General features: G+C 33.4%; 1 pseudogene; it reads left to right on the top strand.

The window, feature by feature from the left end:
- The first annotated feature begins 4,990 nt into the window (after window positions 1–4,990).
- LOC149553325 (uncharacterized) overlaps window positions 4,991–6,000 on the top strand; it is a 58,922-nt pseudogene continuing 57,912 nt past the window's right edge.

Raw genomic sequence — 6,000 nt, 5'->3', positions numbered from 1 at the left:
ATATTTTTGTGTTATTCTATCATAAGATTTTCACATGATCAAATTGAAAAGACTTATGACATTGTTAATGATCTTCCAGAATTTGATAATAAAAGAGCTGATCTATAGAGAAGAATAGTGGGCTACATGAATAAATATAAGAGCTAGAAATTTGATTTATTCCCTCATGCCCTAGATAGAAAGAATAAATTTTAAAAAAAAGATGAATGGGCTAAGGAATTAGATGATTTATTTTGTTTGAGAATGAATAAAATCATCAATGAAATGGGACATGCGTGATGGGCTACTAGAATAGAAGAAATGGTGAAAGCCCATATATTCTTTGATTCTTTGAAGCATGATTTTGTTGACATTGACAATGAAGCTGAATATGTTATTAAGAAGCAATAGGATATTCTACAATTTGATTGGCTAGATGACACACTTTATGACAAGTGGATTATAGATATTGCTTCTAGTGAATAGTTAGAAGAAGATGAAAGTGATGATGATGAAGTACATGAAGATGAATTACAACTTATCGACTCACTTCCATCAGCACCTAGGAAAGAAGAAGAAAAGGAAGGGTAGTCATCTCATGCAAAAGATGCAATGGATTAGTTGGATGACATGACAAAAATGGAACCAAATGTAACTGTCACCTTGATAGTACATGATGACATGAGTGTAAATTCTAGAGTGGAGGTGAAGTTGCATGAATCAGAGCCTAACACAACACTAGCAAGTTTGATAGCTACATATGCTAAGAACTCGGAGTGAATAAAGGCCAACCATGGGATTTGTAGCATACGAAGATGTAACAAAAAAAGGGAGCTACCAAGAGAATGATATGATGTTACCTTTTTGTTACATAAATTTTTGTCTTTTCTTGTTAAGAAAATGTAAATATTTTTGTAAAAGGACACCTATCAATTCTCTATGCCTAAAGCTTGTTGCATCTCGCACTATATAAGTAAGATTCTAGGGCTAGAGAAGGGTATGATTTCTACTAAATTTTTCGTTTTAAACTTGTTATGTTTTTGGTCCAAGTTATTGAGAAAACTTTATGATGTATCCTCTTTGAAATTTTTTTGAGAATACATTAGTGTTATGTGATCCTTGTGTTTCGTTCTAGAATCATTTTGAGTTTTACTACAATTGTACACAACTTTCAAGGAAAATTAATACAAAATTAAGTTTTCCCCATATCTTCTTGTTGAATTTTGTCTCCTTTTGTTTTACCTAGTTATTCTAATATTGTATGAGTAAAGCTCATCCAATTGAAAGCAATTCACTTAGGTTGTATGTTAATTCATTGGTGCTATTAATTCAATGAATTAAGTAAAAGGCTTTGATGAATGTGATGGGTTGTTATGGTAATAGAAAGGATGTCTGTAAGAATGAATTCCAATAAGAATTGCTGCTAATGTTTTTTGTAATGCAACAAATTAGATCTTTAAATTGGAGTAGACTCTGGATCCCAATGGAATAGGCACTGATCTAATCAGTCCAATCTATAGATAGGGAAATCTTAAATAAGTATCAAGTATAAAATCAAAATCACCTTTATTTTATAGTTTGAAGAGCATAAAAGATGGTCAAAAATTGTTTGCATGTAGCATTTTAGCTCTATTTAGTTGTTGTGGTTAGAAATACTTGCAAATCTGAGAAGAATTTTGACCAAATCTACTTATAAGGGATACCTATCATCTATAAGTGAAAAAAAATGAATAAAATATATATATGTTAGAGGTATGAGATGAGAATCAGAATGAAACTAATAGAATTCTCATGCAACAACATCCATTCTAAATTATCCCTTAGGTATACCCACCTTTTTCTTGCAAAACCTAAAGAGTAGAAAGCGAGTCCAAGTTTCGTTGAAGTTAATTCCAAATAATATGCAAGCATAATTGTTAATAGGAAATAGCTAATCCTTAGATGTGTGAGCATTATTATCTTAGTATTGAGCCTTTGTTATTCAGTAGTTGAAAAAAGCCAACAAAATGGTGACTCTACTAGGGAGTTGTCCAACACAAATGTAAAAAAAGGGTACTATAGTGTCTTTAATCTTGTTGTATACGTGTCTATTAGATCCATTGGTACAGTTTTTGGTCATAGTGGATGTGTTTTAGTGACAAACCTTGAGAATTTAAAAAGGAAAAAGAAAATCAAATTCCATAGATGTATAGCAACATTTACAACCCTTCCAAGTGTCTTATCTATTAAGCCAGAGTTAGATTCTTATGATCTCATTGATTGGTTCATTTATATGTTAGATATTTTTATATTATCTTGTGTCCTTTCCTTAAAGTCAAAAGTACTTTTCATTGTTATATTTTCCCTAGAATAGGGTGGTAACTCAATCAAGGTTTTGAAACTAGTGCTTATTTGATAAATAAAAAATATGGCTGATACGAGAAAAAATACAAGAGCTTACATAAGAGCCAATCCTAATGTACCAATGTATACTAATTTATCTCAAGGTGGTAGGAAGAACCTAAATAAGAAAAAGGTGGAACCAAACCCCACATGGAAACAAAGAGGTAGTGTGCTAATTAATTCTCAATAACAACCAGTGCTAGGGAGAGAGTCTTCTTCACCCAGTTCTGAATTAGAAACCACAAGGATTTTAGGAGGGCTATCTAGTACCCCATTACCAGATGAAAGAACATATCAAGACAAAGAGATGTCACTAGTAGGGAATGTGTCCCCTAGGCTAGATTGATATCTGAGATGAACCATAGGCTAGGACTTATAAGTTTATTTGGAGATCCTTTTAATCCCAAAGCTATCCCATACATTGAAACTAATGTCATAGACCTAGATGATCTTGCTGATTCAGAAGCCACTTCCACAGATCCTAAAGAAGTAAAATTAGAGATAGGAGTTTTGAATAAATGGGTTGTTGAGGAAGAGGCCAAACATGCTCATCTAGAAAAAGAAAGATAGCAAGCCACCCTAGAGGCCCTTGTTGAAAGAGATAATCTACTTAGAAGAATGGATGCCTTAAAGGGACAAAACAAGAAGTTACAAGAAAGAACTTTAGTGCTTCATACTGATGTCTTTGGAGATATAGATAGTTTGAGAGCCAAAGTTCAAGAGCAAGAAAAAATCCTAAGCCAAAAATAAGAACCTATTATTTCCCAAGTTCAACCCTACAAGCTTGTCCAGAGTAATTAGGTAGAACCAACTATCAAGCAGATAGATGAAGGAAAAGGCAAATTTGTAGGAATCTAGATAAATGAGCCCCAAGTAGCAACCAATAAATCTGTGAACCCTTCAATGTCAAAATTATATTTAGATCTAGAAAAAGCTAGGAAAGAGAAAGAAAATCTTAGAAAAGAACTTAAGAAGGTTGAGAATGAAGCTCAAGCTATAGAAACTAGGAGGAAAATCCAATTTATTAAGTCTAATTCTACATTGCCTTCATTGCCAAATTTGTCTATCCTAGCTCCAACTTTTGTACCGTCTAGTGGTCCAATAATTCTAACTCAAGGAATATCTTAGTCAGCCCCTACTTCATCATCCACCACTAGTACTCAACCCCCTTTTCTCCAACCTCAACAATCTCAAAATCTTGTTCTTAACCAAGCCAATGCAGTAAGCACCTCAAATGTTGCTATTTTTTAGAAAAAAACTTGTCTACATGGAAAAATATAAAGAAATGTCATTTGCAGGTATCCCTGGTGCTCCACATCCCATATCTTTTTATTTAAGAGGTAAAGTTGTCAATTTCTCTGGAAATAATGTTGTTATTAGTGAAGAGCACTTAAGAGTTTTCATAGATATGTTAAATGATTATGAAGTTGAACATGAGGATGTGGTGATGAAGTTATTTTTTCATTCACTAACTGAGGATGCAAGGGATTGGTTTAGAAGGTTACCTGATGACAACATTAGTTCATGGAGTGCTTTAGAGAGATTGGTCAAAGAACAATATGGAGATAATAATAATGATGGGTTCATGTTAAATGAATTCAATAACATCAAGAAGAACCCTAATGAGTCCACATTTTATTTCAATGTAAGATTCCAAAAGGGTATGTACAAATTGTTTGAGGTCATGAGGTTGAATGAAGATGTTTGCCTTACAACTTATTTTAATGCTTTTGACAATAAGTTGGCTTACTAGTTGAGGGATAAATGTCCTAAAACTCTGAGGGATGCCTATAAGATTGTAGTGAACATTGAGAATAATAGGAAAGCATCTGGTAAGCTAGGTAGGAGAGATGATCCAAAGTTGTTCAATCCAAAAAACAACAATAAGAAAGAAGTTGATAAAACCACTATAGGTAAGAAAATTGAAGAAGCCACAATAGATCAAGTATTGGAAATGTTGAAAAAGAACCCTACTGCTTTCAATTCATATAAGCCAAATGTTGGTGAGAAAGCCTTAGTGAACAATAATAACTTCAATAGACAATCCAGAATGTAGAATTACCCTTATATCACTCAATGGAAGAATGGTAAGTGAATTCCTAGCCAAACCTATAATGTAAAAGATAAAGGTACCCTAGATCCTTTGCAAAAAAGTTCTATTAATATGAATGATGATGTACCATGGTGTATCATTTGTTAATCACCTCACTTTTTAGAGTATTGTGCAATTGCTCAGTTATTTACTTCAGGTCATAGTGCACAAAATGAGGAAGAAGAAGGAGAAAAGATCCATGATGATGTAAGTTGTAACATGGTTAGCATATGTAGTGATTGCATGGATTTTGATTTGGAAGAGAATGAAAGTGATCTTGAAAATAAGAGAATTGTCTATCAGCTACACCATCAACAATTGTTCTTAGATAATGAAGGGTATGATGAAGATCAAGTATGTGCTACGTCTTCTTAAGTTGTTCATGTAAATTTAATAATGCCTTCTAAAGAGGAAATCGATAGGATCACTATAGAGATGATTTTCCAAGTACATAGTAATTACAATTTGAGAAACTAAATAGTGAACAATGATGTTGGGAAGCCTTCTAGTATATTTATAAAGGATGTAACATATAAGATGAAGGATGAAAACAAGGAGGCTAATGTGGAGACAATTAAAGTTAAAGATATCAAAACCAAGAAGCGGGAACCCAAGAAGAAAGTTCAATTCCAAACAAGTGAGACATCAAAAGCGATTGTGTTAGAAAAGGGATCAAGATTTGATATTGTCAAGAAAATAATAGTGCCTAATGCTCAAAAGATTCCTACTCCAGGTATGATTGTGAAACCCACTATATCTAATCCTATTGACATGATATCCATGTTGTCACAAATTAATATTAAAGTACCTTTATCTAAACTACTTAGGATTGAAGAACATAAGAGCAAAGCCTTATCATGGTTGGGAGGGATAGGAGGTAGTAGCAAAAATGTAGAACAAAATGCTACTCAACAAACCTCATTAGTAGTGGAAGATAGTGGTATTATGTCTCAAATTCCTCAAATATTCCTAGATGATTCATCAGTAGCATATATAGAGTATATTGACCCATTCTTTCTTAGTCTCATTATAAAGGGAAAAACCCTAAAAAATTGCATAATAGATTAAGGAGCTTCTAACACCATCATTCCTTTCAAAGTAATGGAAATCCTAGGGTTGAAAGTAGGGACTAAGCAAGGTAGATGTAGAGGTATGGATGCTAGAGAAGTCCCAGTTATAGGTACTATAAATGCTTTGCCATTTAGGCTAGCTGCATACCCTAAGGTAGAATTGACCATGTTAGTCCTTGTAGTTGGCATCCCTCCACATTATGGACTATTGCTCTCTAGGAAATGGAGTGCTGCTATGGGAGTTAGCTTACAATGTGACCTAACCTATGAAAATTTTCACATAGGAGATAAGGCTATTAAAGTAAACAGAGATCCAAGGGTTAGTCATATTTTGGCGGAAGAAATTGACAAGAATGTTACTTGTTTTCTAGACACTAATGTGAACGCATTCAGGGTTGAGTTAATTATCCAAGAAGTTGAGAAGTTTCCTACTAAGATCAAACATGAAGTTGAGATTTGTATGGATTCACCAATATT

This window comes from Cupressus sempervirens, chromosome 6, assembly GCF_028749045.1.
Source record: "Cupressus sempervirens isolate cs-2001-9-10 chromosome 6, ASM2874904v1, whole genome shotgun sequence".
NCBI classification, from domain to species: Eukaryota; Viridiplantae; Streptophyta; class Pinopsida; order Cupressales; family Cupressaceae; genus Cupressus; species Cupressus sempervirens.
The sequence above is the reverse complement of the archived record's forward strand: the minus strand, read 5'-3'. Positions and strand labels throughout refer to the sequence as shown.